The 16,241-nt window shown below is 47.4% G+C and overlaps 1 long non-coding RNA gene and 1 pseudogene across 1 annotated transcript; both read left to right on the top strand.

The window, feature by feature from the left end:
* Nucleotides 1-1,973: 1,973 nt before the first annotated feature.
* Nucleotides 1,974-14,040, top strand: LOC136531082 (disease resistance protein Pik-2-like; annotated as a pseudogene).
* Nucleotides 14,041-14,285: 245 nt separating this feature from the next.
* LOC136531078 (uncharacterized) lies at nucleotides 14,286-15,915 on the top strand. Its single transcript, XR_010777959.1, has 5 exons — nucleotides 14,286-14,689; nucleotides 14,869-14,939; nucleotides 15,102-15,185; nucleotides 15,390-15,510; nucleotides 15,621-15,915. It is a non-coding gene; the product is annotated as an uncharacterized lncRNA (long non-coding RNA).
* Nucleotides 15,916-16,241: the final 326 nt, after the last annotated feature.

The following is a 16,241-nucleotide window of genomic DNA, read 5'->3' as shown; positions in this document are numbered from 1 at the left end:
GAGTCATTGCAGTATTACAACAGTTTATTCAAATAGATACATCAGAGTAATATAGCAGAAGTCTTACAATAACTTAGTTTACAAACCAGTTGTTTTAAACATTACAAACTAAGTACGATAATTATTACAAACTATAGTAGTAGAGTGGTATTATAACATGATACAAACACCCAATTAGAATGCCCTGTCCAAGGGCCACGCATTTACTTATCGTCATCGCATTGAACAACAGTCATGCGTCACGGTCCAAAGCAGACCTGCTCATGAGCCTCACCTGCAACAAGGGTCAACGAACCCTGAGTACAAAAGTACTCAACAAGACTTAACCGAAATAAAAACTGAGAAGACTTAGGAATGCAGGCTCAGGGATTCAAGGTATGGCTTTAGCAATAATCAAAGTTCTTTTGCGTAAAAGCACTTTAACAAAATTCTTTAATTCAACATTTAAAACTTCACAAGAACCATATATGAATCTGCCACGATCCGTAATGAGATCATGAACTTCATATCGAACTCTTCCTCAAAACCAGATCAAGTTTCAGTTATTAACTACGATGGTGAACAGTGAGTTGAGTCTCTATAACCGAGGAGCAACGATGATTCGAACCGATTAAACCCAGCTGGGGATTCCAGACCATACGACATATGCAGGTCCCCGACCTACATATATCAACCTATCCTCGGATCCTCTAAAATAAGAACGGGTCCGCGTCACCCGAGAATACAGTACTCCACCGATCCAGCCCATTGCCACGTGGGTACACGCTATTCCCGCCATCTCTTCACTCCCAATGTGTGAGTAGCCATTCTCGTAATAGAATAGCCAAGTTAAGGCTTACCGGAGTATGTCGTTAGTACTGCAAAGTCTCACCTTATGCAATTCAACAACGGACGGACCTTAATCGACACAGGCGGAAAGAACCCGCTCACAAGACCTCCATGCCTTGTGGCTCTCACACACCGAGTCCGCCTGGTCTAGATTTATCACTTCACATGCTTATATTTCATGATCACAAAAGTAACCAAAGATCCATTTAAAACTTGCAGGTGACAGGTAATCACCCGACTTTTATCTGTCTAAGCATAGCTAAGCATAACTAGGCAATTACGAATTAAAACTGGTAACAAGGTAGATGGGGAAAAACAAGGTTGGTAATGCACCAATTAGGTTTTCACTCAACTCTTAATCACTTAATGCAGTACTTGAAAGCAAAAGCGATATAACTTTGTAAAACGCAAGGTAGGTTTAAATGCATCCGGGGCTTGCCTTCGTTGACGGAAAAGTTTGGTTCCGGAGTCGTTCCACCTATCTCAATTCCAACCTCCACAGACGGATTAACTTCTTCCTCAACTTGATTAACTACCACGTGCTCACCTTCGTTCACTATACGTAGTAACAATGCCATGTTTAACATGATGCGAGATATAAAACATGATGCTCGATGATGGATGCAAAATTAACAACTTGAATACAACTTTCCTTCGCGGTACAGTTACAATTCAAAACTAACTAAACCTTTTTCATAACCTTATTTCAATCGCCAAGGATCATCACCAACTAATGACCCAAGCTCATCACTCAATCCAAAATTCAAACAAAACCTAAATCATTAAAGGTTACTATTTGCTTTTATGAATTAATTATTTAATTCAAAATTATGAAATAAATCAACTTGTTCCAATTGAGCTTAAAATTTTTGTAAAGGTTCATCACATGATAACTAAGTGGCAAAATAATTTTCATAATTTTTGGATAATTATTTAAGCCTAGAAAAATCATGGAGACTCATTTATTAATTAATTGAGCAATTTTTATCACATCCAAAAAGTACTGAAAAACAATATTTCATATTTTTCCTAAATAGTATACATCATAGAAATAATTAATAAATGAGTCTCCATGATTTTTCTAATAGCATCGATCGCTGCACTTAGTTATCATGTGAGTCTCGAATGTGAGAGAATGGAGGAATATGCACGAACACCTTGGGGCCGAGCTGGGTTCTGACCTCCGCAAAATCTCGAATGTGATAGAATCAAGTTATAATGGCTTGCCGTATCACCTGAAATCTATCTTCTTGTACCTCAGTATATGCCCTGTGAATCATGAGATGAGACGCACCCGCTTGTTGAGACAGTGGATGGTAGAAGGTCATAGAAGGTCACATAGCAAGGAACCGTGACATGCCCACGGAGGATGTAGGTGAGCGTTTCTTCAGCGAGCTCATTAATAGAAGCATGATCCAACCTTGCAAGGTTAGCCATGGATCAATAAAAGCTACTCATTGCCGGGTTCACAGCATGCTGCTGCAGATCATCCTGCCCAAGTCTATTGAGGAGAACCAACTATTCTTCGTTGAGAAGCACTCCAGTATTGAGGTTCCACAGGGTAAGATACGTCTCCTGGTGGTGTCCAGATGGAAGACGAGGGACGAGAAACTGGAAAACATAAACTTTTCATATATCCGATCATTGACAATCTTTGGTGAGTGCCCTGCGTCTCTCATTTCTCCCAAGATGCAGCTGTTGCGAGTGCTGGACCTGGAGGACACACACAATTTGAAGAATGGTGACCTCAAGCACATAGGGGAGCTACAACACCTAAGGTATCTGTCCCTGCGACGAACAAATATTTCGAAACTTTCATGTTCCTTGTGTTAGATAATCTACTGCTACCTTATATGAACATAGCAAGGGGAAGGTGGCGCCAAAAAGACCCCCTGCTGTGATACTATAGCCGCTGCAGGTGCAGGCGTCGAGCTGCTCACCTACAGCACTGTAGGCACATGTAGTGGCCGGCGCAGAGTTAGCCCTGTATGTTATCTAGTCACTATTACAGCATGTGTGATGTACTAGGACTAGATGGATAGAGTTGTATAAATAGACTACCACAGCAACTCAGTAAAGAGAGCTCAGATTTGCCATCTCATAGACAGGGCTTCGGCCAACGCTGGTGCTTTGTATTGTGCGTGCATGCTCTGTTCTCTCTTCTTCTTCTAGCTCCAGCCATAGTGTGTGGGGATGGACAACGCTTATTCGTGGTCGGCACGGCTAGTGGGTCCTCGGCAACACTAGCGGGTGCTCGGCAAGACCGGCGAGTGATTCACTCGCCTGAGCCGGTGATCCTGTGGGCCAACAAGTGGTATCAGAGCCGTACAAGCGCTATCGCCAGACTAACCGCTGACGATGACGGGCGGTTCGGAGAAGTGCGACAACAGTGGCACTGCTATGGCTGCCCAGCCACGACCGGAGGTCGTTGTTCGCACGGTGCGGGAGGTCAGCGGGACCAGTTGGCCGACGCTGACTCGCACCAACTATAGAGAGTGGTCGGTGACCATGAAGGTCAAGCTCAGAGCCCGACGGCTCTAGAATGCTGTTGACAAGGGCACCGACAGTGAAGGAGATGACATGTCAGCGCTAGAGGCTATCCTCGCTGCTGTACCGGCGGAGTACAGGGAGCCGTTGGGGACGAAGAGCTCGGCTAAGGAGGCGTGGGAGGCTATTGTGGCGATGCGCGTCGGTTCCGACCGCGCAAAGAAGGCGACGGCCCAGCTTCTAAAGCAGGAGTACGCCAACCTCAAGTTCAAGGATGATGAAACGGTGGAGGACTTCTCCTTTTGTCTGCAGACGCTCATCAGCAAGCTGAAGAGCCACGGCGTCACCATCGACAAAGAGGAGGCAGTCTCTAAGTAACTCCACTCCGTGTCGGCAAAGTACATCCAGATCGCTCTCTCCATAGAGATGATGCTGGACTTGTCCACCCTTACCATTGAGGATGTGACAGGCCATCTGCAGGCGGTGGACGAACGCCTGGACCAGGCGACAGCAATGAAGGATAGCGGGAAACTCCTGCTGACAGAAGAGGAGTGGGCTGCTCGAAGGAACTCCGGGAAGGCAGCCTTCTCCAGCCGCGGTGGTGATGGCAAGCGCCGCGACAAGGCTTTTTCGAAGAAGAAGCAGGTCGACCCCAATGCCTGCCGGCGTTGCGGAAAGATAGGCCATTGGGCACAGGAGTGCCCAAACCGCAAGCAGAAAAAGAAGGCTCAGGCTCACCTGGCACAAGCCGATGATGAGGATGAGGCCACTATCCTGATGGCGATGTTCTATGCATTGCACGACGTTGAGGTCGAGGAGAGGGAGGAGGCGACGACGGTGGAAGGTCCTAGGAAGGCCCTGAAGACCGTTAACCTCGACGAACCACGCGCCCAAGTTCACCTCGGGCGTGTGGGCGCCAACCAGGAGCAGCGGTGGTATCTGGACTCTGGTGCCAGTAACCACATGATGGGCTCCAAGGCATCCTTCTCCGAGCTCGATGGCGATGTTATCGGTATGGTGAAGTTTGGTGATGGCTCAAGGGTGGCTATCCAAGGGCACGACATCATCATCTTTAGATGCCAGAATGGAGAGCACCACGCGCTAACGGATGTATATTACATCCCGTAGCTACGTTCCAGCATCATCAGCATTGGTCAGCTGGATAAGCGCGGTAGTGAGGCACTGATCAAGGACGGAGTCCTTAGGATCAGGGACCGGGAGCAGCGACTTCTTGCCAAGGTGAAGAGGTCCCTAAACCGGTTCTACCCACTTGACTTGAAGGTAGAGCAGCCGGTGTGCCTGGCGGCAAGGCACTCCGAGGAACCATGGATGTGGCATGCCCGGTTCAGACATCTCAGCTTCGACGCGCTTGGTCGGCTGGAGAAGATGGTCCGAGGGCTACCCCACATCAAGCACAGAGGTGAGCTGTGTGACAGCTGTCTGGCCGGGAAGTAGAGCAGGCTACCTTTCCCAAAGGCGGCCAAGTATCGCATAAAGGAAGCTCTTGAGCTCGTCCACGGCGACCTCTGCGGGCCGATCACGCTTGCTACATGTGGTGGTCAGCGGTACTTCCTCCTACTCATGGACGATTGCAGTCGCTACATGTGGCTGCAACTCCTAACAAGCAAGGACGAAGCGGTGGCGGCGATCAAGAAGTTCAAGACGCGCGCGTAGGCCGAGAGCGACAAGAAGCTCCGTGTGCTGAGGACTGATCATAGCGCGAATTCACCTCGGTGGAGTTCGCTACGTACTACGTGGATCAGGGTGTAGGGCAACACCACACCGCACCATACTCGCACAATAGAATGGCGTGGTGGAGAGACGAAAACAGACGGTGGTCGGCATGGCCCGATCCATGATGAAGGCCAAAGGCATGCCGGTAAGGTTTTGGGGTGAGGCAGTGACCACGGCGGTGTTCTTCCTCAACTGATCTCCGACCAAGGCCCTGACGGGCAAGACGTCGTTCGAAGCTTGGTATGGGTGCAAGCCAAGCGTGTCCTTCCTCCAGACATTCGGTTGCATCAGCCACGTCAGGAAGATGAAGCCGAACCTCACCAAGCTAGAGGACAGGAGCACACCGATGGTGTTCCTAGGCTACGCGGAGGGTACCAAGGTGTACCGGCTCTACGACCCACACGGAGACAAAGTGCTTGTCTCATGCGATGTCGTGTTCGACGAGAAGGCGGCTTGGGACTAGAGCAGTCCAAGCATGGGGGAAGCTGATAGCTTCACAAACACCTTCATCATCGAGCACTTGGTCATCCACGATGGTAGAGACACTGGGGAAGAGGTGTCGAGCACTCCGAGAGGAGTGCCGAGTACTCCGGCGGTAGAGCCGAGCACTCCTGGGGTAGTGCCGAGCACTTCGGGAGAAATGCCGAGCACTCCTGGAGGGATACCGAGCACACCAGGAGTGGTGCCAAGAGGTTCTACAGTGGTGGCGACCACTCCAGAACGGGTGCCGAGCACTCCCATGGTAGAGCCAAGATGTCTTACAGTGGTGTCGACCACTCCAAGACTGAAGCAGGACACTCCTACAGTGTGGCCGAACACTGCAGGAGTTATGACGAGCTGTCCAGAAATAGTGCAGAGCACTCAAGGTGCTAAGCCAAGCACTCCGGTGGAACAGGGAACTCCATCGACGCTGATCGAGTTCGCCTCACCTCCAAGTGACATCACTGAGTTCATGGATGCCTTCCACGAAAGTGAGGAGGTGCGGTTCCGCAGGCTAGATGACATCATCAGCGGCATAGGTCCCTCAGGTCTGGCGAGCAGGCTGCTCAATGATGTAGAGCTGCTACTCGTCAGCGTAGAGGAGCCACCCACGTTCACGCTTGCCGAGTGGGATGGAAACTGGCAACGGGCGATGCTGGAGGAGATGAAGGCGATCGAGGAAAATGAGACTTGGCAGCTCATCGATCCACCTCTAGGATGCTGACTGATCAGCCTGAAGTGGGTGTACAAGGTCAAACAGGACGAGTTCGGTGCCATTGTCAAGTACAAGGCGCGCCTCATCACCCGAGGCTTTGTTCAGCGCGAGGGCATAGACTTCGAGGAGGTCTTTGCGCCAGTAGCGCGCATGGAGTCGGTCCGTTTGCTACTTGCTTTGGCAGCAGCAAAGGACTAGCACGTCCATCACTTGGATGTTAAATCGGCCTTCCTCAACGGCGAGCTGGTGGAGACGGTCTTCGTCAGGCAACCTCCAGGTTTCACCGTTAAGGGAGAGGAGCACAGGGTGCTCCAACTGCGCAAAGCGCTCTACGGGCTACAGCAGGCCCCTCGAGCATGGAACGCCAAGCTTGACGCCACGCTGGGCGAGCTTGGGTTTCAACGGTGCGCAACCGAGCACGCGCTCTACACGCGGCGACAGGGAAAGGAGGAGCTCATCGTCGGTGTGTATGTAGATGACTTAATCATCACTGGCGCGCATACGGAGGACATCAACAGCTTTAAACGCGAGATGGCTGCTCATTTTTGAATGAGCGATCTCGGCGCACTCTCCTACTACCTCGGCATCGAGATGAGATAGGGGAAGGAGGAACTCACGTTCGGTCAGAGCGCGTATGCCTCCAAGCTGTTGGAGAGGAGCGGCATGGCTGAGTGCAAGCCATGCGTGACTCCAATGGAGGAGCGGCTGAAGCTGACAAAGGCCAGTACCACGGCGAAGGTAGATGCAACACTCTACCGGAGCATCATCGGCGGTCTGCGCTACCTAGTCCACACGAGGCCCGATATTGCGTTCACCGTGGGCCACGTCAGTCGCTTCATGGAGGATCCTAGAGGGGATCACTAGGCTTCGGTGAAGCGGCTACTGCGCTACGTCAAGGGGATAGTAGATTACGGGATCATCTTCCCAAAGACTGGCGAGAGTAGGCTGCAGCTCACTGTGTTCAGCGATGCAGACATGGCGGGAGACATCGACAGGCGACGGAGCACCTTGTTATGAACGACGTATAGGAATATGAAGTAAAGAATCAAGCCACAGAGGAGACACACGATTTAACGTGGAAAACCCCTCCGATGTGAAGGGGAAAAACCACGGGCACCAGCCAGCAACAATCTCACTATCTCAAGAGTTTTGGGTTACATGCCTATGGCGGCTTACAAGAGAATCAAGTCTCCACGAAACCCTAGCAAGGATGTATATACCGCTACGCTCTGGCCCAAGCCTCCGGTGATGGGCCTCCGCTTCACTCCGTCAGAAGACCGGCCTATATCCTAGAGTGAATTTGGAATAACTTCAACAAACTCCACCTTGAGACAAATTCATCTTGTATCATAAATCAACCCTTTATCCTGAACATAACAATGATAGAAAACCACTGGTGCCAACAATAGTCTCTTGGACTATCCAATTAAACCAACTAAGCTTGAGCACAGCTCAAACTTAGCAACAGGAACATGCTTTGTCATCATATCAGTAGGATTATCATGAGTACTAATCTTACATACCTTTAGCTTACCTTCTTCAATCACATCACGCACAAAATGATACTTGATATCTATGTGCTTAGTTCTCTCATGGAACATCTGATCTTTAGTGAGGTAAATTGCACTTTGACTATCACAGTGCAAACTTATGCAAGATTCAACTCCACAAAGCTCAGCGTACAAATCTTTCAGCCAAATTAATTCTTTGCACGCTTCACAAATAGCCATATATTCTGCTTCAGTAGTAGACAAAGCAACAACTGACTGTAAAGTAGCCCTCCAACTCACAGCACAACTGCCAACAGTAAACACATAACCTGTAAGTGATCTTCGCCTGTCCAGATCAGCAGCATAATCAGAATCCACATAGCCAATAAGACCCTTATCAGTTCTTCCAAACTTTAAATAGGAATCTGCTGTGCCTCTGAGGTACCTGAAAATCCACTGAACTGCCCTCCAATGTTCTTTGCTAGAATTAGACATATATCTACTAACAAGACTCATAGCATATGCCAAATCTGGATGAGAGCAAACCATGGCATACATCAAAGACCCCACAACACTAGAATAAGGAACCCTTGACATGTATTCAATCTCTGCATCTGTACTAGGACACTGAGCAGCTGACAACTTAAAGTGAGGTGCAATAGGGGTACTAACAGCCTTAGCATTTTGCATGTTGAAACACTGAAGAACTTTCTTGATATAATTTTGTTGACTAAGAAATAGCAAACCAGATTTTCTGTCTCTACTAATTTCCATACCAAGAATTTTTTTAGCACTACCAAGATCTTTCATATCAAAATCACTACTCAATAGCTTCTTTAACTTAGTGATTTCAATTTTACTCTTGGCAGCAATCAGCATATCATCAACATATAACAACAAATATATAGGTGATCCATTAACATGCTTGATGTAAACACAGCTATCATACTTAGATCTTTTAAAACTGTGTGCTAACATAAATGAATCAAACCTCTTATTCCACTGACGAGGGGACTGTTTCAAACCATACAAGGATCTCTTCAACTTGCACACATATTTTTCCTTGCCAGGCACTATGAACCCTTCTGGTTGGTCCATGTATATGTCCTCCTCAAGCTCTCCATGCAAAAACGTAGTCTTCGCATCTAACTGCTCAAGCTCAAGATCATGTGAAGCAACAATACTAAGGAAAGTACGAATTGAACTGTGTTTTACCACTGGAGAGAACACATCATTGTAGACAACACCCGGAATTTGACTGTAGCCTTTAGCAACTAACCTTGCCTTATACTTTGGAGGCTCGCTTGGAGATAAACCCTCCTTTCTCTTGAAAATCCATTTGCAGCTGATGGTCTTCTTATTCTTAGGCAAAGGTATAATCTCCCATGTACTGTTCTTCTCAAGAGACTGCATCTCCTCATGCATAGCAGAAATCCAATTCTCAGTATCACCACAACGAATAGCTTCTTTATAGGTTGCTGGCTCATGAACATTCTCCACCTGTTCAGCACAACTCAAAGCATAGTAAGAAATATTACACTCTTCAATAAGACGCTTAGGAGGTGCAATTGTCCTTTTTGACTTGCGTTGAGCAATAGGTAAATCCTCCTCTAACTGCAAAATAGGAGGAGTTTGCTGAACATCATCATGAGCATCATCCTCAGCAACATCATTATCATGGTCACCATGCTCATCAACAGGCTCCACCTGCACACCTGTATCATCATCAACATGCTCCACCTGCATGCGCATACGCTGCAGCTCTTTTTTCTGGAACATGATCTGAGGGCAAACTGTCAGTAAACATCACAGATTCATTGAAAACAACACTCCTGCTCATAAAAGTCTTTCCTGTTTTAGGATTCCACAATTTATAGCCTTTGACTCCTGAACTATAACCAAGGAAAAGACACTTAACAGCTCTAGGCTCTAATTTTCCATTATCAACATGAGCATAAGCAGTGCATCCAAAAACTTTCAACTATGAATAATCAGCAGGCATACCAGACCATACCTCAATGTGAGTTCTTTTATTTAGTGGAATAGAAGGCGACCTGTTTATCAAGTAACAGGCAGTATTAGCAGCTTCAGCCCAAAAATGCTTGCTCATCCTGGCATTAGACAGCATGCAACGGGCCTTGGACATGATGGTTCTGTTCATGCGTTCGGCCACACCATTCTGTTGTGGAGTATGGGGTATGGTGTGATGCCTAACAATGCCTTTCGATCTGCAATAATCATTAAATTCACGCGAACAAAATTCTTCACTATTATCAGTATGAAGCAATTTTACCTTCCTTTCAGTTTGCCTTTCTATCATTACTTTCCAGTCCTTAAAAGTAGCAAAAGTATCATCTTTCTGTTTCAGAAAATAAGGCCAAACCCTTCTAGAGTAATCATCAATAATTGTAAGCATGTAACGAGCACCACCAAGTGAGGACTTACGGGAAGGACCCCATAAATCAGCATGAACATAATCAAGAGTACCTTTAGTGGTGTGAACAAAAGTGTTGAAATGTACCCTTTTATGCTTCCTGAAAATACAATGCTCACAAAACTTTATTTTACTCGAAGTGCAGCCATCCAGCAGATTTCTCTTCATCAATTCTGCCATACCATAGTGACTCATATGTCCCAAACGTATATGCCAAAGGTTAGTTTTACTAGGTTCATTATTAGTAATAGCAGCAACAGCGGAATCAGAACCAGGTAAAGTACACCCTCTAAGGACATATAACTTTGTAGAATTAAGATCACCTTTCAAGCAAATAAGAGAACCTTTTGATACCTTCAGAACGCCATCTGAACCGGAATATTTGTAACCTTCTGCATCAAGCGTGCTCAATGAGATAAGATTTCTAGACATCCCTGGTATATACCTGACGTTTTTTAGCGTGCGTGTCATGCCATCATCAGTCTTGATCTGAACTGATCCAATCCCCACAATGTCACACGGGTTATCATCTCCCATCCGCACAACATCCCCTTTCTACACAGGCTTATATGAGCTAAACCAATTTCTGTTAGTGCAAATATGAAATGAACATGCGGAATCGAGAATCCATTCATCATGACCAGTAACACAACCAGCAAATACTACAAGACAATCTCCAGAATCATCATCAGACGCAGCAGCAGCAACAGAGACCTTACCAGCCGACTTTTGTTTCCTCTTCTCCTTATTCTGTACTTTTCTGCAATCCTCAACATTATGATTTGTTAGCTTGCAATAAACACAGAACTTTTTATTACCATGCGGCTTGGACTTTGAACGACCTCTCCTTTCGTAGTTCTTTCTACCATCATTGCCATCATTGGAGGATCTGTTTTCAGTTCTGCCTCTCATATGCAAAGCATCGCCCTTGGAGGACGACGTCCCGTCATTCTGCACCATGCCTCTCATCTTCTCCCTAGACTAGAGAGCCTCATAAACTTCCTTTAGGGTTAGTTCATCACGGCTCAAAAGTATGGTGTCACAAAAATTTGCATACGAATTTGGCAAAGAACATAGCAGTAAAAGATCTAAGTCCTCATCATCATACTTCACCTCCATCGACACTAGGTCGGCGACGATCTTCTTGAATTCAACGATGTGGCTCATAACTGAATCCTCCTCCTTCATCTTCAGGGTGAACAGCTTCATCTTCATCTGCATCTTACTGGTTAGATCCTTGGACATACAGATCGATTCCAGTTTCAGCCATAGTTCTGCAGCAGTTTTCTCTTTCAGACACTCCTGCAAAATATCATTATGAAGATGCATCTAAATTAGGGCGAGCGCCTTCTGATCCTTGCGGATCTCTTCTGGAGTCCACTCGGCCTTTCTCTTTCCGAAACTATCCAGCGCCTCATCATAGTCATGAGTCTGCGCCAGAATCCCCCACATCTTGACTTGCCATAGCGAGAACCGCGTGTCGTAGTTCAACAGCGGAAGATCGAACTTCATCGACGTCTTCATGAACCCTAACAGCAACCAAAGCTCCGGTACCACTTGTTATGAACGACGTATAGGAATATGAAGTAAAGAATCAAGCCACAGAGAAGACACACGATTTAACGTGGAAAACCCCTCCGATGTGAAGGGGAAAAACCACGGACACCAGCCAGCAACAATCTCACTATCTCAAGAGTTTTGGGTTACACGCCTATGGCGGCTTACAAGAGAATCAAGTCTCCACGAAACCCTAGCAAGGGTGTATATACCGTACCGTACCGCGGGGGCTCCGCCCCCTGCACCCCCCGAGCACAGGGGCGAGACCTGATGGGCCGGCTTCACACTCCGCTACGCTCCGGCCCAAGCCTCCGGCGACGGGCCTCCGCTTCGCTCCGTCAGAAGCTCGGCCTATATCCTGGAGTGAATTTGGAACAATTCCAACACACCTCTAGCGTGCTCGTCCTCCTCGGATCGGCCCCAATTTCATGGTTGTCGCTGAAGTAGAAGATGGTAGCACTATCTACGTGCGAGGTGGAGTACGTAGCAGCGGCCACAGCGGCACGCCAAGTTGTGTGGCTACGTCGGCTGCTGGGCAAGCTGACCAGCGTGGAAGCTCACCTACCAGCATTGATGGTGGACAACCAGCCCGCCATCGTCCTCGCGAAGAATCCGGTTCTGTACGACCGGAGTAAACACATCGACGTGAAGTTTCACTTCCTCAGGAACTGTGTCGATGGAGGACAGATCGTCATCGAGTTCGTTGAAACTGGTCGGCAATTCGCGGACGTCCTCACCAAGCCGCTCGAACGTCTTTGACTCACGGAGCTGAAGGAGATGATCGGCATGGAGGGGGTACAAGGGTTAGCAGTAGAATTAGGGAAAGATTGTTAGATAATCTACTGCTAACTTGTGTGAATACAGCAACGGGAAGGCGACGCCGAAAAAGCCCCCTGCTGTGATACTGTAGCCGCTGCAGGTGCAGGCATCGAGCTGCTCACCTGTAGCACTGTAGGCATATGTAGTGGCCGGCGCAGAGTCAGCCCTGTATGTTATATAGTCACTGTTATAGCATATGCGCTGTACTAGGACTAGATGGATAGAGTTGTATAAATAGACTACCACGACAACTCAGAAAAGAGAGCTCAGATTCGCCATCTCATAGACAGAGCTTCGGCCAACGCTGGTGCTTTATATTGTGCGTGCATGCTCTGTTCTCCCCTCTTCTTATAGCTCTAGCCATAGTATGTGGGGACGAACATCGCTTGTTCGGGGTCGACACAGCTAGCAGGTGCTCGACAATACTAGCGGATACTCGACAAGACCGACGAGTAATTCACTCGTCTGAGCCAGTGAACCTGTGGACCGACACCTTGCAGAAGCTTCGATACCTGGAGACATCGGACATCCAAGGCACACAAGTGACACAACTTCCCAGAGGAATTGCCAAACTGGAAAAGATGCGATATCTTCTAGCTGGCGTCAACTTCAAAAAGTTGCATGAGAAGATGGCGGAGTCAGGGATGAACAACCATAACGGCCGCATTTTCAGAAGAGGATGCTGCAAGGTTTTCAATGCGGACCAGTTTAGCGTGAGAGCCCCCAAAGGGATCGAGAAGCTGAAGAACTTGCACGTGATAGGGGCGGTCAATGTTGGTAAGGGAAATGGTGTGTCAAGGAGGCTTACGAAGCTGACAAACTTGATGAATTTGCGAAGGTTAGGGGCCAGGGTCACAGATCTTACGGAGAAAGAAGGAGATGAGCTGTGCAAGTCGATAGGAGAGCTCGATCGATTGCAAAGCCTCGAGCTGCACTCTGATTCACTTGATTTTCTTGACTGAATGCATGAATCAGCAATACCAACACATCTAACTTCATTGAGGCTGTGTGGTAACCTCACCAAGCTGCCTGAATGGATCAGTTCACTCAACAATTTAGCGACGGTGAAGCTGCTGGGAACACAGCTGAAGCAGCAAGACATTCTGCACCTCCAAAACTTGCGTAACCTGGCTTTGCTAGGTCTGTGGGAGAACTCATATGCAGGTGACTCATTGGAATTCTTTGCTGATACATTCTTAAAACTCAAGTTCCTTGACAATGGTGGGCTAGGGAAGACTGAAAAGGTGACAATCCACCAACAGGCAATGCCTCAGCTGGAACAACTTTGGCTGAAAAGGTGTCCATTACTCCAAAACAATAAGCATGGCTTGTCTGGAGTGACACACCTGCCAAACCTTATGGAGCTTGTTCTTAAGAATTGTGGTGAGAAGGGGAGTCTGATTAGGATATTGCAGGGGCAAGTCGATGCGCATTCTAGACGGCCTAAATTCCTCATTGGAAAGTCGAAGATGCCGACAAGAACAGCAACTGAGTAATGAAGATGGTGGTTGGAGGATTGTTCTATGAATGTGTTTTTTTCCCCATAGTTATTTGTCCATTTATTTTGTTAAACATATCTACCCATTACCCTTGTTTGTGTATAACAAAAAAAAAAGGCTGACACCTTCAGCCACGTCACCGCTTGTTCCAGCCACATTCAATTCCCTCCCCATCCGTCCGCTGCCGCTACAGCAACGTCCGTACACAACCTGCTAAGCAACGTGCAGCCTCCCGAAGCATCGACACCAGGAAAAAAAAGGAAACAGCTCCCTCCCCGCGGGCGCTTCCGCTGCCAGTGCTGTCGCCGCCGCCGCAGCCGCCGCGCCCACCCGTCGACTTCCCGCCGCCCCGCGTCCACGGGGAATACACCGCGACCTGCCTCCCGCGTTGCCCGTCCACGGCCCGGTACGCCCACGTCGGCACAGGTCGCGGGGCCGATGTAGCCCGTCGCCGGCGCCCTCCCCGGTCCAACCCTCTGCGGCGTACACAGGCGGCACCGGCGGCACAGGCGGCGCCGGAGGAGAAGCCCTTGCGCCGGCCTGGTCTCGGCTGGCCCGGTACACCGCGAGTGCCCTTCCGATCCTCCTCCGCTCCGCCGGCGACTCCGTCGTGACTTCTTCGCGTTGTTCCTCCTTCCTGTGGACGGTGAGCACTTCAAGACCTATTTTGTGTGCCCTTCGTGTGTTGTGCGTTTCAGGTGCTCCATACAATGCCTAGCCCTTCATGTGCTGTGCATTTTAGGAGCTCGATAAAACGCCAAACCAAGAAAAAAAAGTCCTGCCCACGCTGAACCCACTAGCTTTGTCATGTGCTGTGCATTTCAGGTGATCCTTGGAATTCCAAAACAAGAAAGAAAAGGGTTGCCTTTGTGTTCACTACCTGCTGTGTATGCAAGGTCAGGATGCTTACCGTTCCTTTTGTTTATGCGGATTGAACAATACAATCTTATTTTATGAAAAGCAGCAGATTCTATGTGTCTCTTATTTTTTCTTTCATTACTTTCAGTACCCCTTCATTTAAATTGTTTATTTATTTAAATGTGCTATGTTATGCGCAGTTTGGTATTGTTCCTGACATTCAGGATCCTTGATACAGAAGACCGGAACATTGACGTCAACAAGCAACACAGCATCGTCTTTGGGTAAGAAGCGCTGCTTCTGATCAGATAATCTTTTTCAGTTTTATTTCATTGTCAATGCGCAGGTATCTTTCACGTGGATACTCTGCTTCAAAATCTCTATGTGCTTGATTGTGTCTATGGCATCGCCATTACTTCGCTTACGTGCTTGCTTCAAAGTAATAAAGCACATACATTGATACTTTGTTCTACGATTGATTTATTTAGGTACTCTAACGGGTTGTTTATCATACTGTTCTTTGCCCTACAACTTCCTGCGTAGTAGGTTCTTCCAATATGGATAGAGGCCACAAACGCAAACCTACTCATGTAGATCAGCCACATACAGGTAATGTTGTCATCATCAGTACTGGTGATTTGATTTATTTTTGTTGTTCTAGTAGTTGCCTTCAGTACGCGTGCACATAATCATTCATTGCCTTTTCCTTTCTGATACAGCCAGCGGTGCCAGTGCACAGCTAAGTAGTGTTGCTTCATGTACATCGCCTTCAGATTTAGGAATGGCCGTCTCAGAACCCCGGCTGGTCCGGCGACGGCTAGGTGATTCCATATTCAAATAGCTCTTCCCCTGTGAAGCTGCCGACTGCTATGTATATTGTATCTAATAATTTTCCTTTCTATCATGCGAAATATCAAATTGCACTTATGCAACATTGGTTATTGTTGACCAAAGTAAGCTTCTACCTCCATCCAATGATACGACAAAATATGCTCTTTAAAATCCATTCATCTATGCCTGCCCAAATTATGCAACACCTGGCTAACTTATGTTACTGTGTCCATACAATATTGGTTTTCATTGCTTTTGCTTATTGAATAGTATTGTGCTCGAGATATATTATCATAGTATTTGGCCAATAAAAGAAGACTCCATGTAAATTCTCAAGGCCTAAAAGTTACCATGCTAATCGGAATAAAAAATTAAAGTACTTCTCTACTTGCTGATAAATTATCCATCTTTACAATTACAAAGCTCCTAGCGGGGAGAGGATTTTTTTTTTATTTTTAATCCTTTTTTAATTAATATTTTAATACTAGTCCAAAAAAAACAGTATTTGC

This window comes from Miscanthus floridulus, unplaced genomic scaffold, assembly GCF_019320115.1.
Source record: "Miscanthus floridulus cultivar M001 unplaced genomic scaffold, ASM1932011v1 fs_275_4, whole genome shotgun sequence".
In the NCBI taxonomy this organism is placed as follows: Eukaryota; Viridiplantae; Streptophyta; class Magnoliopsida; order Poales; family Poaceae; genus Miscanthus; species Miscanthus floridulus.
Note: the sequence above shows the minus strand (reverse complement) of the source record. Positions and strands in the feature narration are given on the sequence as shown.